Source organism: Trichosurus vulpecula, chromosome 6 (genome assembly GCF_011100635.1).
Source record: "Trichosurus vulpecula isolate mTriVul1 chromosome 6, mTriVul1.pri, whole genome shotgun sequence".
NCBI classification, from domain to species: domain Eukaryota; kingdom Metazoa; phylum Chordata; class Mammalia; order Diprotodontia; family Phalangeridae; genus Trichosurus; species Trichosurus vulpecula.
Window position 1 is genome coordinate 80768121 of NC_050578.1, and position 26962 is coordinate 80795082.

Below are 26962 nucleotides of genomic sequence, written 5' to 3' on the forward strand. Positions count from 1 at the left end.
CTATAAACAAATTGTTCAACCATTCCCCAAGTGATGGGCATCCCCTCAATTTCCAATTCTTTGCCGGCAAAAAAAAGAGCTGGTCTACATATTTTTGTACAAATAGGTCCTTGACCTTTTCAAAATATCTATTTCAGATACAGACTACTAACGGTATTGCTGAATCAGATGGTATGCATAGTAAACATAATGGTAAAAATTATTAAGAAAAAACAATATTTTAATATTTCCCCCCTGCCTTTTGAAAAGAAGTATACTTTTTTTTATTTTCCATCACCTACTTTTCCCAATATATCCCTGCCTCCACCCCTTCCTCGAGAGACATTTTTATATGGGTTATTAAAAAAGAAAGTTCTACTAAATTAACACATCTACAAAGTCCAATTCTATATTCAAGGTTTCATACCCATAGTCTTCCTTCTTCCCCTCCTTATTTAAAAGACAATGGATTGATTTAAGGAATACTAAAAAGTACAAAGTAGAAATGAATTCATCAAGTGCAGAAAAAAACATTTATCTACAAAGATCTGAAATTTAAAGTGGGTCCTATCTATCGGAGGTGAGAAATCCTGAATAGATTTCATATGTACCTGCCTTGGATTTTTAATATAAAGCTACATCATGTCAAGTATAGTAAGATTCAATAAAAAACAAAACCCTTCAGCCTCCATCCTAGGAGGGAGGATTTCTCAAGGACCACCAGGCCCTTTGACTACCGCAGCCTGGAGCTGTAGAGTTAAATTCAGGATCCAGCATTGCCCGTAAGCCAGACAATATGGCACAGGTCATGGAGTGCTGGACTTTGAGTCAGGAGGATTTGGTTTGGCATCCAACCTCTGATGCTTATCCTCAAATCATTTAAACTCAACTAAGACTGAGGTATCCATCAGCTGTGAAATGTCACCAGAAGGTAGCCCCACAAGGTTGAAATCCCAGATACTGGACATATCAACCTATTGCCAATGAAATACCAAAAAGGGGTTACCTGAAATGCTGGTGGTGGCTTGTCCCTCTGAAGTTTAAGCTAAGGCAGCTTGAACTGAAGCAACCAGTTTGGGACCCTGCAGGCAAAGGTACCACAATGGTGTGAGAAAGAGATTCCAGAGAGCTCAAGCCTAAGGTCCCTGAAAGGGGGCTCTTTGAGTATTATCCATTGCCCTTGATTATACAAAACCATCCCTATCAAAGGATACAGGAAAATGTTTGTGCATAAACAGCCTTGAATGTTAGATTTCTGTGCAAGAAAAAGCTGCCTTCTGTATATTCATCTGGTTTTGAAGTCATAGGAAAACCTCTCCTACAAAAGGGGGTTTAGACTTCTTTTTGGGCCCTAGATGGTGGCAACACCTGGAGGAGAAATGGGTGGATGTTAAAGAGAAGTAGAGAATTCTTCTCCCTTAAGGTCTTCAACTGCAGCCTGGATGACAAATTGTCAGGTAGGGAAGAGATAGAATTCTGGAGTAGGGATTAGAATACATAAAGGGTTCTTAATTTTTTTTAATATTCAAAACTATTTTAATATGATTGGTTTTCTTGACACTTCTGTGAATTTAATTTGGTGTATTTCAAAAACATTAATGTGAGAAGGGGTCCAAAGGATTCAACAGGCTGCCAAAGAGGTCTGTGAAACAAAAAGGTTGGGAAGCCCCAGCCTAGAAAGGCTCTGAGGTCCCTTCCATCCTTCGGGTTCTGGATCCAGTGATTGGCTGAAACGGGGCTGTTTTACAACCTATGCACAAGCATTCAGATTTGGCTGGGTTACAGACTGGTCTTTTTTAAAAGATGGCCTGCTAAAGGAATTCTATTAAATCTTATGCATGCCTCAAACGCAACACACCTAGGATTTTCATTCAACCTGACACATGGCAGACAGGAGAGAGCAATAACAATTTCACAAGTAAAAGAAAACTACAAATGCTCAACAAAACAAGCATTCAATGGACACAGAGGAATATTTTAGTCAAGGGGAAAAGGGGAATTGGCTCTTGCTTTAAGAATGATCAGTGATGACCTTTTAGGAAACGAAGGGAGGAAACCTAAGTATTCCTGCCTAAGCCCACATTTGAGGACTCCCACAGGTAGATGCATTAAATGAAAAAAGAAGTCCATACATCTGCAGCAAAGCAGGCTTCCTGGTTGGCATCTTTGCAGCACTTCTCCACAAATGCTCTGAAATCAGTAATGACACCCTTGATCTGGTCATCAGTGATCTTGGGCTCGTGTTTCACAACTTCCACCAGTATACTGGAATCAAAGAAAACATAGAAATGCCCATGAGATGGAAGGAGTGACCAGGTTGGCCAACCATGCCCCATCTTCCCCCAGCTCTAGGTCACAAATCAGAGGGGAGAGGCTGACATTGAAGCCTGAAGTTTGGAGAAAGACATGAATAAAGACAATCTTTCTGAAGGCGTTAGAGCCACCTTAAGACATTTTGCTGTCTTCCCCTTCTGGGATCCTAGATATCTTTCCATAGGCTTCATCACATCTAACCAGACAGAGATGATCCTTTAGTTTGCATCATACAAAATGACAGACCCTCCAGATACTGACCTAGCTCTGTGTTTGACTCTATATTGGGTAGCAGTAGGCTTAGGTGGATGGCTAGGTGCTACGGTGGATACATTGCTGGATTGGAAGTCAAGACCTGAGTTCAAACACTGCCCCAGACTCTCACAAGATGTGTGACTCTGGGCTAGTTGCTTCATCTTTTTCAGCCTCTGGTTTCTCATCTGTAAAATGGGGATCATAATAGCCCTTACCTCTCAGGGTTGTTGTGAAGATCAAAGGAGATAATATATGTAAAGCACTTTGGAAGTCTTAAAGCACTATATAAATACTAGTAGCAATCATTGCTTTTAGATATTATTCATTTGTAGCCACTTGCCCCACAAGTTTCTTCTGAGTGGCTTGCACTTGAATCACTTTATAAATGCTTTTCCCTAACAGATTATTGCCCTAAAGCGAAAAGGTTTGCTCACTCTCAAGGAGGAAGCAGATAAGTTTGAGGAAAGGAGAAGACCAAATGTTCCTGACCTTTGCTTCTTCTATTTCTCCTCTTCGAGAGGTGTGTACAGGTCAGCATGGAAGATGAATGTTTCTGCAGAGAATGGCTTGGGTTGATATGTGTCATCAACTTCCAAAGCAGAGAAGCAGGACTGGTGGTTCACCAAGGAGTCTGTGCAGCATTTGGAGATTCTATCACTGGGGTCTTCTCATGCTGGTGACAAAGCTTGTCAAATGCAACAGCCAACTAACACAAAAAGAAAATAATGGGTGAATTCACCCAACGGGTAGGGTGAACACACGAGTATTTCAACAGATTAAATTAAACTGCTATATTCAACCCCACCCTCACTCATTGCCTCGATCCAACTTCAGCCATTGGATTTTTAAGCCTCAGTTCCATGTAGGGTTTTTTAAAATAAATCAGTTAAAGGGTTTGGATTTGCGGTTTTCTTAGGTACTCTACTTAAGAGGAGAAGTAATCAATATTTATGGAGGGCACTCCTCTGACACTAAAATTTTTATTTGTATCTCAAGGTAAAAGCTCACAACAGTAGTGTTAACATGGAAAAGAAAAGAAAAAACTCACATAACACTCACCACAGGCTGATTTTTCTTGGTCACTGAGTATACAGCATTTAGCAGCAACTTTTCCAAAGTGATGTACAAGGCCGACCAATGTTGCAGTTGACCATTGGGGTGCTTTCTTGGCATAACTGACCAGCACTCTGTAATTACAGTATTCCAAATGTTTGTAGTCAAAGAATCACTTTTTTATAAAACAATAATAATTATAATAATAATAATAGCATTAAAACTTGTCAAGCAACAAACACTAACCGAGAGTCGGCTTGACCTCATCGAACTGTCCATCCCTGATGGTCAATACGGCTCTTCCATTTTTTTTTCTCCCTGGCCCTCCACTGTCATAGCCTCCACCACTTACCCATTCCACCCAATACTGTGTTTCACATAGTGGTATATTATGAGGTTTCCCAGATCCCCTCAATGATGTTCACATTTTCAATGATGGAAGATTCCCAAATATGTTTTCCACAGTATTAATCTCTCATACATGGATCTTTCTTAAACATTGAACTTGTGTAACTCTTTAGTCTCCACACCCCTCTTTGTATTCTGTAAGTTTACTATCCAGTACAAAGAACAGTCCAATCATTTGTTTATCCTAAACCATTTTGTTTACATCTCAGATAGTGTCTCAAGCATCATATTTGCCTCAACAAGTCTGGCATTCTTTACCCCACTGCTTCCTTTCATAGTTTTTTAGGATTGCATCACATCACCTTTCAAGCTTGAACTTTCCATGCTAAGAAATCTTATTTAGTTTATCGTTGCATCATAGACTTGGAACTCGAAAGGATCTTAGAGGCCACTGAGTCCAAAACCCTCATCTTACAGAGAAGGAAACCAAGTCCTAGTGACTTGGCCAAGATTAGAGAGCAAACAGGTGTCAGAGTCAGTTCAGAACCCAATATCAAACTCAGGTCTTCCTACTCCACAAGCCCAGTGCTCTCTTCACTGCCCCAAACTGACTCAGTCTGTGAGTAATAGCAAAGCAGTGGACAGCCCAAGTGCTGCCCTCACAACTACAAGGTATTAAAAGAACCAAGGCTTTCAGAGCATTTTGAAATGGAAAGTTGAAGCTTCTGTGTTTTATGGCATTTTATAAGAGACAGTCCTTACGTCCTCTTAAACACTAAATAGTAAAAGCTGATCAAGCTGTGAGGTCCCACTTACATATTTTCAAAATCATATTCTCCAACTTTTTCAAAAAGATTACATCTTTCTTTGAATAAATGGTTGCTCTCATCAATAACAGCTTTCCGTTGTTCAGACTGAGAGAAAATAAAATGGTGCTTGTACCCTCTGCTGCCACATCATATATACTGTTTCTTATTTTTTATTGTTTATAGCCACTTTATAAATCATATTAGAATTAGCCCTCAATAGTCATTCCATCCAGCTCACTTAATTTCATACAAAACCATACATAAAAGATCACACGAGGGTTTTCAAAACTTCTATTTACAGGGATATTCCAATTCTTGTGCCAAATGACTTTCATGCTCAGGAAAACTCAGAAATTCTTCTATGCTGCTAAATTGAGTTCTTAAATCGCACCTCTAAGAATGCTTTATTTTTATTCTGTCTTAGTGTAAATGGAGACAAGCAAAACCTTCTCCTTTGTCAAAGAGCTCTTCTAGAAAGACAGTCTCATTTCCAACCTTCCCATCTCTAGGACAGCTGTTCTTAATTATTTTAAACATTGTTCATAAAAACCTGATTTGAAAGCCCAGCATGAGACAAGAGTCCCAAGGTAAGGTCCAATTAGTATTCATATGACTTCATTTTTTTCCTTAAAAAAAAAACACGGTTCTATCATTTCCAGATCAAGTGAATAAAGTAGTTGGGTTTTTCTTTGTTTCTCATGGAAACCTACCACTTTGGCATAGCAAGCGGGAGGGTCAGCCATGGCACGGCACTCTTCAAGGGTGTTTTTGTAGTCCTTGGCAAGCCTTAGCAGTGTGGTAGTAGCCAGCTCAGGGTGCCTTCTTGCACTGTCACACAAATAGCTTAAAAAGGAAGATCAAACAGATGTGAGCATGGTAAGGACCAGGATCAGTCCCCAGCACTATTCCTATGTCCTAAGGCTCAATAAATTTTGTAAATTCACAATCACAAAAATAATTTCGGAGATAAAATGGTTAGACAACTTCTCCTATTGATCTTTATATTGACGGATTTCCCAGGTGGCATTAAAGTTTCCTTTTTCCAAAAAATCAGTTCTGTCATGTCCTACTGTATAATATTACAGTGTATCACTGAGTCCAAAGGACACCAGAAATAGGTCTCCCAGTTCCACACTTCCAGCACTTAACTCCATCCTGCCTTCTATTCTGACTTAATGGTCACATGTCTGGATGGCTATCAACTTCTCAGTCTGTACATTCCTGGAATGTTAACATTCTGTCTTCTATTTTTTTTGTATCCCTTAAAGTGCCTTGCTCAGAACAGTGAGTGGAATATGGACTTCATCAAATATTTGTCCAATAAATGTGACTTAATGAATGGATGGACCAGTATGTAGTGGGATGCATGGATGGATTAAGAAAAGCTCAGTAGACATGGGACAATTCAAAGTTTCCCTTTCTTCCCTAATAAATGAATGATAATGTCATCAAGCCCCAAGGCCACAAAGCAGGTAGCTTCAGAGCTAAAATGGGCCTTTGCAGTACTTTGTACTTTTCCAGCCAGCACACATCCAAAGCTACCTCCAAGTGCCCAGATATCTATCCTCTCTGGGCCACGCAGGGACATTATAACTTCCTGCCATCATTGGCTTCTTCTTGAGGTTGAAGCAAAGAGAGTACATTTCATGGAGCCAAAGATGAGGGACAAATAAGCTGAAGTCACAGACCATTGGCTTGGATCCCATGACTAAGTACAGCAGAAGGCATGAAGAACAAGGCTTGTCTCTATTTCTGCCTAAAGGCTTGGGAGAGGAAAAGGCAAGGAGGATCCAACAGCTCTACAACTGTAAAGCAAGTAAAGTATCAGGGAAATGTCATTGAGCATATGAAAGAAACACAAGAATAAGATGAAAAGTTTGGTTACGTGGCTAAGTAGACATCTTTTGCTTCTTTGTAGTTTTGGCAAGCATCCTTGGTTTCTACATATTCAGCAAGGAGGTTAGGGAGGTTAGCAGGAATGTCATCATTCTCCAAATCAATAAGGCCTGGCTCTTCTCTATTAGAGACTTGTCACAGCATTTTCCCAGTTTGCTGGAGATTGCATCTTTGTTGTTACAGATGTAGTCAGAAAGAGCCACCTGCAAGAAGTAAGGTAGAAGTGGTTCAACAGAGGGCTCACTATTCTAAGACTGCAAGGATTCCACTCCAACTCTGCCTTTCCCTTCTGGAATGCCTGTGGAACCTCCCTATTTTTAACAAACTGTCCTTCACTTAGACCCCTTCCCCTGAAGCTGCTTCTACTTTCTTGCAGCCTCAGAAAACTGACATTCCCCTAGAGACAGATCATCACTGCCTACCCTTTCCTGAATGTCCCTTCTCTCATTCTTTATGTCTGTTCTGCACATATACACACGTGTGCGCGTGCGCGCGCGCACACACACACACACACACACACACTGCGCCAAGAGAGAATTCGAGGGGGGTGGTGTTCCTTCCTCCCCTCACCCCCACCCCCCCACCACTGCCACTTTCAGGCCCTTCCCCTACCACCAGCCCTCACTGTCTTCCTCTGATGTCCAACCCAAATAGATGTGTCACCCTGTCCAGACCCTATTGGGTTTCATCAACCACCCCTAGTTAATTCTCCCTCCTTTCTACTGAGCTTCAGTATTTGGTTTCAGCTCAAGTCTCTCCCCACTCCTGTCCATCCTCCACTTGGCTGATTTTCCCATGGCTTAGCTCTAAATATGTGACTCCCCTACTTAGTGAACTTAATGGGTCCTTAGGACCTGCAAGATCAAATATGAACTTCTCTGTTTGATATCCAAAGTTCTCCATCACCTGTCCCCTTCCTACCTTGCTAGTCTTTCTAAACTTTACTCCATTCCACAAGATCTCCCGTCCAGGGACAGTGACTGCTTTGCACTGGCTCTCTCCCATGCCTCAGTGCTCTATCCACATCACCTTTTCATCTTAGATTTCCCAGCTTCCTTAAGATGGATTAAGAGGTCCTCCAGCTGTAAGAGCTTTCCCTCCTCAGATTACCTTCCATGTACTCTATGTATATCTTGTATATTCATTATGTATTTGCATGTTGTCTCCTCCCACCAGAATGTAAGCTCTTTGAGGCCAGGAACTATTGTTATCTTTCTCTGCATCTCCAATGTGCATAGCACAGTGTCTGGCACATAGGAGGTGCTTAATAAATGCTTATTGATTGTCTGACCACCTGGCTAGCAGACACACTTACCTGAGCCTCGATGGGTTTCTTCCCAAGGTAACAACCAAAAATAACGATAGTATTATTTGCACTGTTAATACTTAATAGCACTATTAATAGTATCAAGTGTTATTAATGCTATTAGTAGTATTATTAGTACTACTATTAAGAAACTAATTTTGGTAAGGGAGGTAATACAGAGGCTTTGAGGATACTAGGAACCAGGGGGTCAGAAGAAATGGGAAAATTTCTCAAGATGGGGTTGGGGGAAAGCAATGAGAACACTAGAAATGAACCTTGTCTACTATATTTCACTGTCTTGCTAATGACCTCCCATATTTTATCCAGCAAGTAATTACTAAGTGCCTTCCATTGGTAAGGGACTATGCTATGCCCCAGGAATTCAAAGGCAAAAAATACTTATCATCTAACAGCTTATATCCAGAGAAATGACAAACATGTACATAAGTTTTATAGAAACAAACACCCATCAATACCTGGTCATTTTCTGCTCAAAGAAATGAATGGCTGGGGACATCAGAAAAGGCTTCCTATAGAGAGGAACACTGAAGCTTAGCCTACTGCCTGGCAGACAGTAGGTGCTTAAAGATGCCAGTTCACTGGCTGGCTGACAGAATAAGCTGAAGTTTGAAAGGAACTACAGATTCAAATTTGTTCGCTATGATTCCTCTGATTCCAAATTTCTTAAATTTGTGCATAAGAAAAAACTCAGGCAAATACATTACAGAGAAGCTTATATAACAACAATATGGGTTAATACCAATAAATACTTACACTATCAACGGCACATTCCAACGGTTCACCATGGCAACATTCTGTATGAATCTTGGCAAGATCATCCACTATTTTGTGAAGTTCAGCAAATTCAATCTTAGAGAATTTCTGACTTAGCCAAGCTACAAGCCTAGGAAGAAAGGCCACAAGAGGTTAATTATTAAAATTTAAAACATACAAGAAAATTTCCTGGAAATTATTTTTTAAATTTCTATGAAGTTCTTCCATAAGTTGACATATAGCAAGTATCACATGCAGGACTTGAACCCAAGTCATTCTGACTCAGGGGACAACACTCTATATACTCTGCCATACTTTCTTATTAAACTTTGGGAAAGAGAAGGATTGCCCAACTCCTTGCATTAGCAGTGGCTGTCATTATTATGTTTTCATGTTCTTAGAAGGCATTAGCCACATCTATCAGTCTTTTTGCAAATTCTAAGCACTTAATAAACATGGTTGCTCAGGCAATCCAACCCAAGGTGGATGAGTACTTTTACAGTGAAAAGAAAATCAAGGCTTAGCTGGGCTGTATGAAACAACATCATGAACCAAAGTGGTAGGCAGGGGATTAGAGAGAACCAGACCCCCTAACCAATGTGGCAGGTGGAAAAATTGAAGCATTAATCTGAGTCAAGCAGGAATGAAGTAAGAGTGGGTTGTGGAAAAACTCCTCCCAAAAGCCTCTCTAATACTCCAAATTGGAGGGTAAACATTTCTAGACCTTACTTATTACATTGGAATAGAAATGCCTGCCACTTTTAACACAAGGACTAAACAGGAAATGTCCAATTCTGAGATAATTAAATTGATTCTGGATCATATTTTCCTGATCCTATTTCCAGTTAATTGATTTGGTCCTCTAACTACCTCAGTCATGGTTCTTTGTCTCTGAGCTTAGTGCAGAAATACATTGACCTGTAATGAGTTAAGTTGAGAAATCCGCTTCTCCTGCTAATCACTGTTCTATTATTGCCTCAAGGAATTCTGCTCTTCTTGGGGGATGCGGGTGTGTACACAAGGCAAGCTTTCCCTCAAGGAAGTCTGCTTTGCTATCCAATGGCCCATTATCTTTTAACCTAGCAAGTGGACTCAAACAAGGAACTTTTCTCAGTCACAGGAGAAAAAAGGGAGCTGTTTCCTACTTCCATTCAATTTCCATCTTCCAATCAATCGTATTGTTGTCTGTGCTTCAGCCATGTAACCAATCATGTTGCCCTCAACCCCATGATGTAAGCTACTCTGTTCTATTCTTTCTTCTTGTGTTGGCAAACAAAATGGGCTGTTAGCACTCAGTTCAATCAAGAGCCCTTGAAGAGTTTGGCTTTTGTTTCCTTTGATTAATTCAGTGCATTGCATTTCATTTCTTACTAGGTGCTAAGCCCCAGGCCCAAACCCCTATTAGGTGCTAAACCTATGTGGGTGTGAATTGGTATCTAAGGTGGAGCCCCAGGTGGGGCTAACTAAGGGAGGCCTGATTAGATCTTTGCTCCCAAACCCCTAATTACTAGGTGCTAAGCCTATGTGGGTGTGAAGCTTCCAGGGTCCTAAGGGGAGGTGCTAACTCCAGAGCCAATCATAGCAGCCTAAGTTCTGGTCATTCAGATGACATTTGATGACCTCTGAAACGGTATAAAAAGAGAAGACAGCTATGTGCTCAGGGCTCTCACTCTTGGTGGCTCGCTGATGTGGAGACTCCGGGTAGCTGTAGCTAAGAGCCCTCCAGCTTGCCCGGATGTCCAGGCTTGCTTTTCTTGGTAACTATGAATTGTATTCGGTCTCTTTGTAATTTGTTTGTATGTGCTCTGAAGTTCAGGTTGCTGGCTTTTTCCCTTGAACTAAGTGAGTGATATTTGTATGCTGGATTAAAGTAAACTTGTCAACCCCTGAACATTGCTTTCCTTAGTAAAGCAGACCCAAAGAATCTGGGCTTTGGCAGCATTCTTGTTGTTGGGCTTGTGTTGGTTTTTCACACCCCACAGCAGCTGCTAGCCTGTAAGAAATGAAATGAAATGCAATGCACTGAATTAATCAAAGGAAACAAAAGCCAAACTCCTCAAGGGCTCTTGATTGAACTGAGTGCTAACAGCCCATTTTGTTTGCCAACACAAGAAGAAAGAATAGAACAGAGTAGCTTACATCATGGGGTTGAGGACAACATGATTGTTGAAACACTTCTATACTTATAAGACGAGTCACATCTTCAATTCTTTGTCTTTAGGCTAACTGAGGCAGTCATTAGACCCATTCCACTGGTAGGTTAATGCCCTTATAATAAAATGTTATTTTGCTTGAAGAAAGAGCCTCAGTGGACCTTTTTGTTGAATTTCACTTGCAACAGGGTTTTTGACTTTTTGGAAGTGATGAAATTAACAACAAAGAGTGGTGATTGGTATAGATGTTGGAATCCCAGGACTTTTTCCATCTTTGTTTCTTTAACAAATACAAAGGTTTTTAGGCAAATGGAACTTAGAAACTTACCCAGCCTTGAAAGTTCTCTCTCCAAACTTGTCTAAACTGGAGCATAGGAATCTCTGTTTTTCACCTTCACCTACTATTTTTCTCTTAAGGCAGAGAGTTGTAGAAAGAAGAAATCACTTTTTCAAAAATAATTTCCTTATTTTCATTAGTATGAAAATAATTTCCCTACAAAATCCGCACAAATTAATTCTACATTTTCTTCATAATGTAAAGGGTTTTACATGAGTACCATGACAGAGAGAGAGAGCCAGACAGAAAGAGAGAGAGGCAGAGAGAGACAGAGTTAAGAGACCTTGCTTTATGTGAAGATTGCTCACCCACCAATAATAAGGTTTGCACTTGGACTTGTTTTCTCAGTAGCAATGATAGAGGTTTGGACTCAGCCCTTAAATCTCACTTTCCTGATGCCTCTTATGACCAAGGTGACACAATTACAAGAGAATAATTCAAATTTAGGAAAGTTCGATGACTACCCCACTGGTATGTAATACATTGTAAGTTCCAAGAGGACAGAGGATATTTTGAGTTTTCTCTTGGTGCCCCTATGACTTTAATGTTATCTAATAGGATACTGATAATTGCTTGTTGGATTGGAATTGAAGCCAGAACCTTCATTTCCTTTATTTATTTTTTTTGGACGGGGAGGGCAGCACAGTTGGGGTTAAGTGGCTGGCCCAAGGTCACACAGCTAGTAAGTGGTTCAAGTGTCTGAGGTCAGATTGGAACTCAGGTCCTCCTGACTCCAAGGCTGATGCTCTACTCACTGAACCACCCAGGTGCCCCCAGAACCTTCATTTCTATTAACATAATACATGAATCTATCAAGTTAATCAGCCACCAGCACAAGGATTAGTTAATTGAATGCTTAACCTCTCTGGGCTTCAGTTTCCTCATCTGTAATGAAATTATTAAGTGTAAGGATCTCCAAGGTCCATCCCAGCTCTCAATCTTTGTTCCTATGTGCAATATGAAATCTTTAACATTCTATATCCTGATGGAACAAGCTATATATCTTTGCTACGTAGGATATTCTCTGCACATTTGGACATTTATGTAGCATATGTTGTTCTCAAAGAGAGTCTCAAAAGTATTTAACCCAGAAATATTATTCAATAGCTACCAAATTAAATTGCCTATTTACTAACCAGCATTAGACTTGGGAATAAAGTAAACATATGTGGGATTTGAGGGGGATCATAAAAGAGCTCAAATTGAAGGCATCTCTTTCACTGACTTATTGCGTGATGAAAATTTCACTGCTAGAGACACATTCCTTCAGGTTATGGAACTGTATCTCTTAGAAACCTCTTTTGAAAATGAAAACACCATTAGGGTAACAAAATTGAATTATTAACAATTGAATGTGAATTACCTTGAGAGATTATTTCTCAAAGAAGACATCAGGCTGAGAGTTTGGTGTCAAAGAGATAGAGAAGAGGACAGGGTATATTTTGATAGAGGAGGAACCCTTCTGGGGAGAGTGGACTTGGAAATGTTATTGCAGTGGGGTACTTTGGACAGTGAAGAGTAAGTATAATGGTACCAAATGCCTCCTGGGACGTGGGAAAGGGCCTAAAGGAACTAAGAAGACAAACTTCACCTGCTTCCCAATTTTCCTTTGGGCTAACTATGTCATAGGGCCAGTGGATAGAGTACTAAGCTTAGAATCAGGAAGACTTATCTTCATAATTTCAATTCTGGCCTCAGGCACTAGCTGTGTGGACCTGGGCAAGTCACTTATCCCTATTCACCTCAGTTCATCATCTCTGAAATGGCCAGGAGAAATAAATGACCAACCTCTCCAGTATCTATGCCAAGAAAACCCCAAATGGGGTCACAAAGAGACATGACTGAACAAGAAAAATTGTCATCAACTGTGTCATCAATCCTGTCTAATGGTCCAAATACCATCAGTCAGCACAGCTCATTCTTCTGCCTACAGTAGAGTCTGTCCACTCCAAATGCTTCAACAAATATAAATTCATGTGCTTGTGCACACACACACACACACACACACACACACACACACTCACTCTGCTGACACCAGGACTCAGAAAGTTGTCAATTGAATTATTACAAATAATGAAATGACAGAGTGGTTTGGAAAGTTTAAGCAACACAGAGGCAGGCCCGTTCACACTACCATTCACAGATGTGAGATCAGTGCTGAAGAGGAACAAAGGAAGGATCTTGTATTTACAGTTGGAAAGAGCATCAAGTACCATTCCCTCAAATTGCAGATTAGAAAATTGAGGTGAGGAGAAATTAAGTGACTTGTAGAGGGTCACACAGCTAGTAAGCACCTGAGATGGGACCCATCTTCCTTACTTCTCCCCCTACCCCAAGAGCCCTCTCTACTGTACCACAGAGCCTCTCCAGCCAAGCTCTCTCTGTGTCTCTCTGTCTCTCTCTCTGTCTCCCTCCCCCTCCCTCTCTCTCTCTCTCTCTCTCTCTCTCTCTCTCTCTCTCTCTCTCTCTCTCTCTCTCACACACACACACACACACACACACACACACACACACACACACACACACAGGAATACCTTTTCATTGAGGCACATAGCTTTGTCAGCAGCCTGACAACGTTCTTTCACTGTGTCCTTATACTGATGAGCATAGGCAAGGAGTGTTGGGGCATAGAAGTAGGGGTGCCTTCTGGCACCCTCATACAGGTAGCTGAAATTGGCAGAGAACCAAGTGGTCACTTTTGAGTAGCTAGGAACAATGAATGTCCTCAACCTTGTACCCACATCAACCAGAACCAGTGATAGCAGTTTACTCCTCCAACTGAACGTAACTAGATTTAATTTGAGCTGCTCTTTAATTAGGAGCTGCAAATTCATTGGCATTCTTCCAGCTCTAAGTGGGAATTGGTGTGTCCTGGGCAACCATCACCAACAAGGCCCTCCTTCGGTTGAGGAACGAAGAGACAGACACCCTGAGAGGGCAACAAAAGTCTCAGGGAAGGCCATGCATAGGGAGGGATTCACCAGGGCCAGCATCTTCTCATAGAAGTTAGTTATTCCTACTAATTCAGGGCTGGATACTGCTATTTCCATACTGACCAAAGTTCTATAAATGTTTACAGCTTTCTCTGAATCCACCACCCCTAGAACAGTAAATCTAGGTCCAGCTCTATACATAGGAAATTCTGAGCTCACTGAGCAAGGAAACTCCCTTTATCTCTGCAGATTGGCCACTTTGCAATTACATAATAGTCTTTGCCAAGCTGCTTGAGGAACTGGGACCATAGAATTCTAGAGCTAGAAAGGGGCTCAAAGACCATCTGATTCAACCCCTCATTGCATAGGTGAGAAAACTGAGGCCCCAGGAGCCTAAATGACTTGCCCTTGCCAACTAGATGGCACAGTGGGCCATCTAAAGCCTTGTGCCTGGATGCAGGAAGATGTGAGAAACTTAGTAGCTGTGTGACACTAGGCATGTCACATAATCTCTGCCTCAGTTGCCTCATTCAAAAATGAAAATCAGAACAGCATATAAATGATTTGTTGTGGCAATGAAATAAAATCATATTTGTGACCCCTTTAGCACAGGGCCCAGCACTTAGTGCATACTTCATAAATACTTATTCTCCTTTCCCCAGGGTCCCACACAGATGGTACCTATGCCCTATGTCAGGGCTCCTTGTCTCCTATGCTAGCACCCTAGCCCCTACACTAACTTTCTGATCTCACTTACTGTCCCATTACTCTTTTTTCATTCTCTTGGATGGCTTGGGACAGAATTTCAGATTCAGGTTTCACTATTTTAGGGAGGTCTGGGTGGTCATCTTTGTGACTCAGGAAACAACGATTCATCTCAGGTTCCTCTTTGGCACAACAGTCTGGCATTTCACCATACATCTCCAGAAGACTTTGCAATTACATAATTTATCCCCTAATAGTTGGGGCTAGGAAGAAAAAAATAGATGGATAGTCACCCATTTAAAGCTCTGGGCATACTTGACTTTCTTTTTTGGGTGGAACAATACTCGGGAGACAAGAAGTGAGGAGAGGAAGCTGCCTGAACAGTCTTCTCCTCCTCTCAAATTACCTGACTTTCTCTTAGATCAGAACAATTCCTTGAAGTTTTTTTTTTAATGAGAGAGAATAGTTCTGGACTGGTATTTGGGTGATAAGTCTAAGGACAAAGACAGAAATGGGCATCTTGGTAGGACATATTACTATTGATTCTGATCTCCTATCTGAAATGATATGAAGAGAGAAGGTCAAACTCAACCACAGGGTTGATACTAACAAGGGATTTGTCACAATTTTCTGCTGTCTCATCAGCAGCACAGCCTTTTGCAAAATTTGTAACCTGAAGAACTATTTTTTTGTGATGTTCATATAGGCATTTCTGGAGGTATTGAGCAAATGTGATCAACATTCTGAAACAAAGAGTTCTTATGGTTACTGAAAGCAAAAATGACATTAAATATAAATAAACCCACTATAAAGTGTTTGCTATGCTGAAGATCCAATTGCATCCATACCGCCTCCAGGTCGACTAGAGGACCATGCCAACTTGGTGAGAGTACCAAAGCATTCTGAGAGAGACAGGGGTAGCATCCGAGAGCGCTAGGAATCGCAGTACTCCTGTAAGGACACATCTTGCTTTGCTGACATCCCCACAGCCATTAACAAGGGGATCAACCCTTGTAGAGACGACCTATGGCAACTGGATCTGAGGCTGCTTGCAGCAGCCACAGTAACTGAAGTCCCAGAAAAGAAAATTCTCATCACCAAAGTCCTTGGCAAAGTCAGTTGGCTCAACTCCAGAAACAGTGCAAATGTCATTAAATGATAAGTATTACCACATACTTTGGTATTTTTCCCTAAAGTGCATGGAATTTTTCCCATCTGCCTTGTAAATTGCATTCTCCTAGATGGGTTACCCTTGAGAATAGGGACCAATTTGCTTTTCTATGTGTGTGTACCTCTAGCACTTAGCACAGTGTTCAATGCATGATTTTTCATTCATTCACTCTATAAGGATCAATGTATATTATCTCTCCCTCACTATTACTATAAAAGGTGGGGACAGCGGGACAGGGGGAGGGAAAAAACAAGCAATTATACAGTACCTACTATGTGCTAGGCACTGTGCTCAGCACTTTGATTCTCTGCAGAATATGTACATTCAATGTATACCACATGACAGACAATCACTGGGTAACTGAAGTCAATTCAGTTAGGCATAAACAACCTTAAGTCTACAAGACATGAGGACAAAGCCTGCCTTTGACACTTATTACATCACTGATTTCCAGGCATGTTACCCCGGGGAAGTCATTCAACCACTGTCTGCCTCAGTTTCCTTATCTGTAAAAATGGGGATAACAACAGCACCCAGCTCTCAGGGTTGTTGTGAGAACAAATGAGATAATATTTGCCAAGAACTTTGCTAACCTTGAAGCACTTTGTAAACACTAGCTATTATTGTTAATTTCACAAAGTGCCCTTTGTATGGTATGTACCAGCAACATACCAGCACAGTCTGAGGTATTGCATATGTTTCTCCACAGCATCCCTGTAGCAAAATGCCTGACCTCCCATCAAGAATACTTACAGAGGGACAGCAGTCACCAGTCTGTGAGGCTAAGGTTCAATTAGGTATAATGGATGCTGACAAACATAGTCCCTAATTGTTCTACTCCTAACAGCTCCCTTTCTGTCTCTCCAATAGATGCCAGGCTAATAGACTTGGGCCTGCTTAGGTCGATACAGAATGTCCTTTGTTAGATTTCTGAGCATCTCCATGGAACTCAATATCTCACTGAATCCCTTTGAGGATCAAGACTCTAGTTTGGCCTTCCATAGACCAGAAAAACCAGGATGGAGTGGCATTGGAAGAACATTTCAGAGAAGATCTTTTCCAAAGTAGGCTCTTTTCTAAGTTTTGCATTGCTCAATAATTTGTTTTAATGACAACAGCACTTGGGAGCTTCATGATCATACCATATTCCATCCCACAGGCTGTGAAATAACTTTGATACCAAAAGAACTATATTATAGAGCAATCACAGCCTGCCCTATTCCTTGGGAAGGGCCACCATAGGAGAGATCTTGAAAACAAACTTATAAGTGTAATGATGCCCTTGCACTGCCCATAGAGCATGCTCGACTGCCATCCCTGGTGACCATGTGGAAATGTGGGGTGCCTGCTTCCAGTCATAAGTGACATCAGGACTTTATAGGGAGATGTTGAAAAGTTATAGAATTAGCTACTGAGCCAGAAACCAATGGTAACTGAGTATGTTCCATGGGAGAGGTGGCAGAAAGAGGAGAAAGGGACCTGCTATGTAAGGTATAAAGGGATAATGTCACAATCAATATTAATGGAAAAAGGAATTCAAACTTTCAAACATTAGACTTACAGGGCTTTCAGATTGTCTTCACCCAAATCTCTATATCATTTGGCAATATCACTCTTAGCTGCAAGTAAAACAAAGGACGTTGATTTATACATACATACATATAACAAGTATGTGTATATATATATATATGTATGTATGTATATATATATACATGTTATATATATGCTTAACCACCAAGTGAAGAATCCCTCCTCAATCTAGGCATAGTTTATCTAACTGACTCAAAAGATGGTGCTTCCAGTACAGGAAAATCTTTGTAGAATACTCAAACTCAGATGAGTATAACATCTAGGGGATTGTTGATTAGCAAAGGTACTTCTTGAACCATCATTTGAAATTTGTGGTTTTTTCCTCAGATCTAAGGTAGGATATTTATTGTTTATTTTTTATGAAAATTTAAATACAAAATAAGAAAATAAAAGAAATATTTTGGAAATGTGAATATTTAAATATAGCAATAGATTTCCATTTCAAGAAAGCCTATATAATAAATATTGCATGTTGTGTTCAGAGCTGTACATCTTTTCTTTGTTTCCTTGTAAGTATTCTTTTTTTCTCTGCTGCGCATTTTTTACTTTGTTATTTTTCCCCCTTACTCCCCTTTAGATATACCTTTGAGCATAGATATATTTATATATAGATATATACATAAATATATATATACAGATATACATATGTACATACAGACATACATATTTAGACATATACTTTCCCTAACAAATTCTATTCCTGATCTTTGATTTTATGTTTGTATCTCTTATTTCCTATCTCTCCTAACTCCTCTACTTTACATCTACCCACTACCTTGTCCTCCTATTACTTAACCTATCCCCCCTCCAAGGATCCCTGCCTTGTCCTCCCATTCCCATAAATCTAAACACCCTTATATACCCACCTTTAGCCTATTCCCTCACCCTCTCTTCTAGTGATCCCTTCCTTATCATCTCCCCCCTTCCCTATCCCCTTAGCATTTTATTTCTTTCCTAATTTAGAAGACTTTTATATTCTTCTAGGTATACATGTATTGTCCCCTCTTGAACTCATTCCCAATGAAAGTAGGTTCACAGAACTACCAGCTCTCCTCCCCCATCTAATTCCTCTGTGTGAGTTCTTCGTCTTGCCCCTCATTGGTATAAGATAATTACTCTTCTTAGATGTGCATAAAGTTTTACTTTTTAAAGTCATATCATACTCAAATCTACCCCAATATTTCTTTTTTTCTAATCAAATAAAGGGAACAAGCATTTTTTAATATTTTATTATTTATTTAATATTTTTTGGTTTCAGCATTGATTTCCACAAGATTTTGAATCACAAATTTTCTTCCCATTTCCACCCTCCACCCCCGCTCCAAGACGGCATTTTTCGGATTTCCACATTTCCCAGTGATCCCTCCCTTCTGTCACCCCACTCCCCCCATGCGCTTTTCCCTTACTTTCTTGTAGGACAAGGTAGATTTCTATGCCCCATTGCCTGTGTATCTTATTTCCCAGTTGCATGCAAAAACGACTCTTTTTTTGAACATCTGCTTTTAAAACTTTGAGTTTCAAATTCTCTCCCCTCTTCCCTCCACACCCACCCTCCCTAGGAAGGCAAGCAATTCAGCATACATCACACGTGTATCATTATGCAAAACCCTTCCACAATACTCATGTTGTGAAAGACTAACTATATTTTGCTCCCTCTTATCCTGTCCCCCTTTATTCAGTTTTGTCCCTTGACCCTGTCCCTTTTGAAAGTGTTTGCTTTTGATTAGCTCCTCCCCTATCCAACTTCCCTTCCATCGTCTCCTTTTTTATCCCCTTCCTCCTTCTTTCCTGTGCAGCAAGATACCCAATTGAGTGTGTATGTTATTCCCTCCTCAAGTCAAATCTGATGAGAGCAAAGTTCACTCATTCCCCCTCACCTGACCCTCTTCCCTTCCCACAGAACTGCTTTTTTACCACTTTTATATGAGAAAATTTACCTCATTCTATCTCTCCCTTTCTCCCTCTCTCCATATATTCCTCTCTTATCGTTTTATTTTATTTTTTAGATATCATCCCTTCATACTCAGCTCACCCTGTACCCTCTGTCCATATATATGTATGTATTTATGTATGTATGTATGTATGTATGTATGTATGTATGTATGTATATTCCCTTCAGCTACCCTAATACTGAGAAAGGTCTCATGAATTACACACATCATCTTTCCATGTAGGAATGTAAACAAAACAGTTCAACTTTAGTAAGTCCCTTATGATTTCTCTTTCTTGTTTACCTTTTCATGCTTCTCTGGATTCTTGTGTTTGAAAGTCAAATTTTCTAGTCAGCTCTGGTCTTTCCACTGAGAAAACTTGAAAGTCCTCTATTTTATTGAAAATCCATATTTTGCCTTGGAGCATGATACTCAGTTTTGCTGGGTAGGTGATTCTTGGTTTTAATCCTAGCTCCATTGACCTCTGCAATATCATATTCCAAGTCCTTCAATCCCTTAATGTAGGAGCTGCTAGATCTTGTGTTATCCTGATTTTGTTTCCACAATACTCAAATTGTTTCTTTCTGGTGGCTTGCAGTATTTTCTCCTTGATCTGGGAACTCTGGAATTTGGTGACAATATTCCTAGGAATTTTCTTTTGGGGATCTTTTTCAGGAGGCAATGGTTGGATTCTTTCAACTTCTATTTTACTGTCTGGCTCTAGAATATCAGGGCAATTTTCTTTGATAATTTCTTGAAAGATGAGGTCTAGGCTCTTTTTTTGATCATGGCTTTCAGGTAGTCCAATAATTTTTAAATTATGTCTCCTGGATCTATTTTCCAGGTCAGTGGTTTTTCCAATGAGATATTTCACATCATCTTCTACTTTTTCATTTCTTTGGTTCTGTTTTATAATATCTTGATTTCTCATAAAATCACTAGCTTCCACTTGCTCCAATCTAATTTTTAAGGTATTATTATCTTCAGTGGTCTTTTTGACCTCTTTTTCCATTTGGCTAATTCTGCCTTTCAAGGCATTGCTCTCATTAGCTTTTTGGAGCTCTTTTGCCATTTGAGTTAGTCTATTCTTTTCTTCAGTATTTTTTGGGTCTCCTTTAGCAAGTCGTTGACTTGTTTTTCATGGTTTTCTTACGTCACTCTCATTTCTCTTCCCACTATTTCCTCTACTTCTCTGACTTGCTTTTCCAAATCCTTTTTGAGCTCTTCCATGGCCTTAGACCAATTCATATTTTTCTTGGAGGGCTCTTTGACTTTGTTGACTTCTTCTGGTTGTGTGTTTAGGTCTTCTTTGTCAGCAAAAAAGATTTCAAAGTCTGAATCTGAATCTGGGTTTGTTTTTGGTGCCTGTTCAAGTTCCCAGCCAACTGCTTGACCCTTGAGCTTTTTGTCAGGGTACAACTGCTTGGAGAGTAGATAGTACTTTGTCCCAAGCTTGAGGGGCTGCGCTGCTATTTCCAGAGCTACTTCTACACAGCAAACTCTGACACACCAGCACTCCTTCTCCCCTAAGAACCACCAACCAGGATTGCAGCCCATATCCAGCCAGGCCAAGGCAAGCTTTGCATTCCCGCTCTGATCCACCACTTAATTCCTCCCACCAGGTGGGCCTGGGGTCAGAAGCAACTGCAGCTGTAGTTGTGGAAACATCCTCAAAGCTGCATCACTTCTGCTGCCTGTGGGGCAGTTGCCCACCGTGAACTCCATTCACTCTGTCCCAGCAGCTTTTCCCAGTAACTTGCTCTGTTGTATTTGGAGTTTGTGGGTTGGGAAGTCTTGTAACTGCCCCAGCTCAGTGATTCAGAGCGCTATGGCCTGTTCCACCCAGCTCCCAGTCTGGTTGGTCCTGGCGTGGCCCATGCTGGACCCTTCCCAGCAACCATCCAGGCTATCCTGGGCTGGAGCCTTGTTTCCCTCTGCTATTTCATGGGTTCAGCAGCTCTAGAATTTGTTCAGAGCCATTTTTATAGGTGTTTGGAGGGACCTGGGGGAGAGTTTAAGCAAATCCCGGCTTTCCAGCCACCATCTTGTTTCCGCCCTCTACCCCAATATTTCTTATGAACTACCCAATTACTAATAACAAACTTAGGCATACATTTTATGTTTTATATACATAAAAGGGAAATGGCCTGTCCTTATTGAGTCTTCTGTAATTAGCCTTTGGTATGTACCTTATATTTCTCTTGGCTCTTGTATGTCAAAACTTCTATTAAGTTCAGGTTTCTTTTTTTTTTGTTTTGTTTTTTAACAAAGTCCTGAAAGTCTGACAGCTTCATTAAATGTCTAATTTTTTTTCACTCAGAATTATACTTAGCTTTTCTGGGTATGATATATTGGGGTCAAAACCCCAGTTCTTCTCCTCCTTGATATATAGTGTTCAAAGACCTGGAGTCTTTTAGTGTTACCGCTGCTAGATCTTGTATGATTCTAATTGTGGCACCATTGCATTTAAATTGTTTTTTTTTTCCTGCTATTCATAGTATTTTATCCTTGAGCTGGGGATTTGAGAATTTGACTATAATATCCCTGAGGGTTTTCCTCATAGCATCTCATTCAGGTTGTAATTGGTGAGTTTTTCTATTTTTACTTTCCCCTCTTGTTCTAATGCTTCAGAACAATTTACTTTATTCTTGTATTAGTGTATCAAGATTCTTTTTTTGATCATAGCTTTCAGGTAGTCCAATTATTCTTCTGTTTTCTCTTCTTGACCTCTTCTCCAGATCAGTTGTTTTTCTTATGAGCTGTTTCACATTCTCTTCTATTTTTTCATTCTTTATGTTTTCTTTTATTATTTCTTGATCTCTTATAACTTTGATGGCTTCCCTTGCCCAATTCTAATTTTCAAGGAATTCTTTTCTTCCTTAACATTCTGGATTTCTTTTCTAATTGGTTGACTTTCTTTTCATAACCTTCTTGTTTTCCTTGAATTGTTATTTTCTTTTTAGTTTTTCCTCAATCACTCCCATTTGACTTTAAGGTATTTTTTAGGTTCCTCTATGACTTTTTTCGCAGATGACCATTTCACATTACTCTTTGGTGTAGAAGAGGATTTCTTTGCTTCAGTATCCTCCTCTGAAGATGAGCCCTGGTCTTCTCTATTTCCATAGTAACTCTCTATGGTTGAATTCTTCCTCCTTTGCCCCTGCATTTTTTAAAAATTTGTAGTAGCTTAATTTTTGTTATCAGCAGTAGTCCAGGAGTATGGGACATGATGTCTCTGTCCTCAGATCTTCCTTCAATTCTCCCTTCTGGCCTGGCACCTGAAACAAAGACCTCCAGCCTCCTATGAGTGCTCACAGACAGCAGTTTCCCCAAATCACTGCTTCTGCACTCATTGAGGTGTGTGCTGGTTCCTTCTCACCCCCACCACTCTTCGCAGCACAGTTGGGTCTGGCATTCCTGATCAGCAGAGGTTCCCTCCATCTTCCCTGGCTCATATGCCCAAATCCCCTCACTGTCCCAGGGGTAAAAGTTCCCGACCTGGGGCCAAGACAGCCTCCCAAACCAGCTGTCCCCAGGTTTTGCCTCTTGTTGTTTAAGCTGTCCCAGGACCTGGCCTTGAGGGGTTTACTCTTCACAAACACCAAACCACGACCTGAGATTTTTGTCCAAATCTTCTCCAATTGGCTCAAGAAGAGTCCTGTTCTGCCCTTACTTTTATTTATTTTTACTGTCCTATGTTCACCCTGAAGCATTATTTCATCCCTTTAGTGGGGAAAATCTTGAGGGCTTGGCATTTTCTGACCTATTCCACCATCTTCCGGAATCCTCTCATTTTTACTGTTTGTTAGGTCATTTTCAGTCATGTCTGACTCTTTATGACCCTTCAAGGATGTTTTTGGCACAGATACTGAAGCAGTTTTCCATTTCCTTCTCCAGCTCACTTGACAAATGAGGAAACAGAGGCAAACAGGATTAAGTGACTTACCCAAGCTTGCACAAACTAATAAATGGCTGAAGCCAGACTTGAACTCATGTCTTCCTGACTCCAGGTCCAGATTCATTCACCTAGTGACCAAAGTAGGATTAGTTCTTCTATACCTCCTTCGAGGGAGTAATGAGAGGTCTGCCTGAAATGCAAGTGCAATAAACCCAAACCATAAACATAAAATTTATCTAATGATTCCAGATTTTTGTATGATAAGGCAAAGCTGAAGAAGTCCTAGCTGAGGAGATGGGAGAAATAAGTGGTTTTTTGTCTTTGGGAGTGTACAACTTTAAAAAGCCATGGTGGCTCCATTATCTCCATCTGAAACAGAAGATTACAGAAACCATCCTGTCTAGCTCATTGACAATAATAGACAGACTAAAAAATAATTTCTTTGACACTATATAGACGCAATCATCTTGATGAATATATTTTGCCTCCAATGGAAAAAAACAAAAAGATACCACAAATCCCAAAAAGATACAAACTTCATTTAGCCTCTCTTTCTGTACTAAGAGAGACCTTGAATAGAAGGATTCTTACGTGCATCTCAACAGAAGATTTCCCTGGAATGATCAGAGCTGAAGAGGAAAATAAGAGAAATAAAGGTGACCCACTTCATCTTGTCAACAGTTTGTGGGAATTGGTGGAAGAGAGAAGGTAGGATGTTGAGAGGAGAAATAGATTAATATGCATTTTTAACCAATAATTGTAAATTATTAACTTTGCATTTCATATCCTCCCACTGATTTCAAAATGCAGACTATTCTTGCAAAAACTGTGTTTGCCGAAATTCCTTACACAGGCTTGCCATCTGGAACTCTCTTCTCAAAAAGACCTTGTAAATTCATTAAACTTATGTAAAATATCTTATCAAATTATAAACAAAGATCTAATCAATTGGTGCCATTTATTCAGTACCATGTCCTTTATCCTAGATTCTTATTTAGACATTTTATTTTGTGATAGTTGTAAAATTATAACCAACCTGCAAACTGGATTTGGAGAGGTGAATGAACCAGGGACCTAAGTTCAAAAATGTGCCTTGGCAAACCATTTGCACTGCTGAACTTCCCTAAAGGTAATGAGGGTCTTGAAAAAAGCATTACTGAATACAAATGATTAGAATTGTTCCATTTCATTCATTCCTACATTTATTCAGGAAGTTCTGAAGGTAAAAAAGTTCTCATATGACTCAGAATGCAACAAATGGAAAGAGCAATTTTTACAACATCTTAGATGTCCAAGAATGTTGTATCATCAGTTTCAGGCCAGACCCTCAAAAGCAGTTGCCCATTCTGAAGCTCACTTAATTTGGCCTCATTTGTGATTCTAAGAAATGATGGTAGAAAATAATTGAAATTATTGGTTGTAATAATGATCTTGGCAACATTGAGGTACAAATCAAAAGCTTAAAACCACATGACCAGGTGGCATCTCGTGTAACCTTGAAAATGCTGAGATACCCCTGATCAGACTGAAGCAGCCTGGGTATTCATGGGAGACATAGCAACACAGGTAGGGATAGACATTAAGCTCACATTATCAGGGAGTTGTGGATACATATAAGCCAGAGAAAAGGGGGAGGGAAAGAAAAAAAGGGTAAGGAAACAGAAGGACAGAGGAGTGGAGTCCAGATAGTGGATTAAAGGCAGGGACTTACTGAGATTTCCCACAAGCCCCTCCAAATCCCCTTTAAAAATGACTCTAAACAAATTCTAGAGCAGCAGAAACCACAGAAAGACTGAGTGAAACAAATTTCCAGCTCAAGAAAACTTGGAACATCAGCAGGAAAGGTCTGTTGCACCAGAGTGAGAAAGGAGCACAATCCAGCACAGTCTGCGACACAGCAAAACCAGATCGACATTGGGAGTGACATTCTCTTACACCCCTAAGGAAAATCTCATTTACTTTCAAGGCAATTGCTAGCTGTAGCAGACTTTCCTTCTATAAGGAGTTTAGATTTCACCCTGGGAGACCTAATCACACAGTCCCAGAATCTGAGTTCAGAGGCTACCTAGCCTAATTTGTATCTGACTAAGAATATTGTCTATAACATCACAGACAAATGGTCATCTAAGCCCTACTTAAAGATCTCTGATGAGAGAGCCACCATCTTCCAAGTCAATCCATTCCATTTTCAGACACTTCTAATTATTATGAAGTTTTTCCTTTCCTTGAGCCTAAACCTACCATTTTGAATTACCATCCATTCTTCCAATTTAGGGCCATTGACACCCAACATAAGATGAATCCTACATTAACATGAAAACTCTTGGAAGCGGTGCGGTCGCTATCCTCATAAGTCTCTTTTCCACTTACTTCAATCAGATCCTTCACCATCATTTTTGCCCACCTGTAGAAGGGTTCTGACTTTCCTGGTGTAGTGAAAAGAGCATTGGACTTGCAGTCGGGAAGTACTGGGTTTGAATTTCACCTCCACCACATGCTTGCTCTCTATTTTATGGGCCAGACATTTAACTTCTCTGACACTTAGTTTCCTTTTCTGTAAAATGGGAATAACAAGACCTAAAGCACCAATCTCAAGTGATTGTTATATCAAATAACATGATTTATGCATGGCACATTGTAAATTTTGAAGTGTGATATAAATGTCAGTTATTTTACTTATTACTATTACTGCAGTCCTACCAAGCTCCTTTTATGAAAAATATATGGTGCTGATACATAAACCAGGAAGAGCAAAAACAGAGAAAGCATACTATACATCAATTTCACTCATGAATATTGATGCAAAAAATCCTAAATAAAACACTAGATAATTGACTAGAGCAATACCTCACAAATACTAAATATTGTGACCAAACAGGATTTATACAAGAAAAGCAGGGCTGATATCCACATAAATCATCATTATTTCAATATTTAACCTACAAAGCCCTACAAGAAAAGATAGTAAGAAATATTTCATTTAAAATAACCAGAGGCAATATAAAATAACTGGGAGTATACCTGCAAAGACAAAACCAAATACGTATGAACACAATTAAAAAGACCTTTTTATACACATAAAGTCAGATTTAAATGATTGGGAAAATGTTAATTGTTCATGAGTAAGCCAAGCCAATATAATCAAAATGATGATTGTACCTAAATTAATCTATTTATTCATTGCCATCTCAAGTAAACTACCAATAATTATTCTATTCAGCTAGAAAACAATAATGAAAAATTCACTTGAAGAGCAAAATGTCAAGATATCAAAGGAATTGATAAAAAAAAGTAAAAGAAGGTGTCTGGCAGTACCAAATCTCAAACTGTATTTTAAGGAGGAAACGATCAAAATTATTTGGTATTAGCTAAGAAATTGAAGGATAGATCAGTAGAATGGAGAAGATATACAATATACAATAGAAAATGATTATAGTAAGTTGATGTTTGATAAATACAAAGATCTAACCTTTGGGGGTAAGAATTAACTATTTGGGAAAAACAAAACAAA

General features: G+C 39.9%; 1 pseudogene; it reads right to left on the reverse strand.

Moving 5' to 3' along the window:
* Positions 1-985: 985 nt before the first annotated feature.
* Positions 986-24168, reverse strand: LOC118855315 (annotated as a pseudogene).
* Between the last annotated feature and the right edge of the window lie 2794 nt (positions 24169-26962).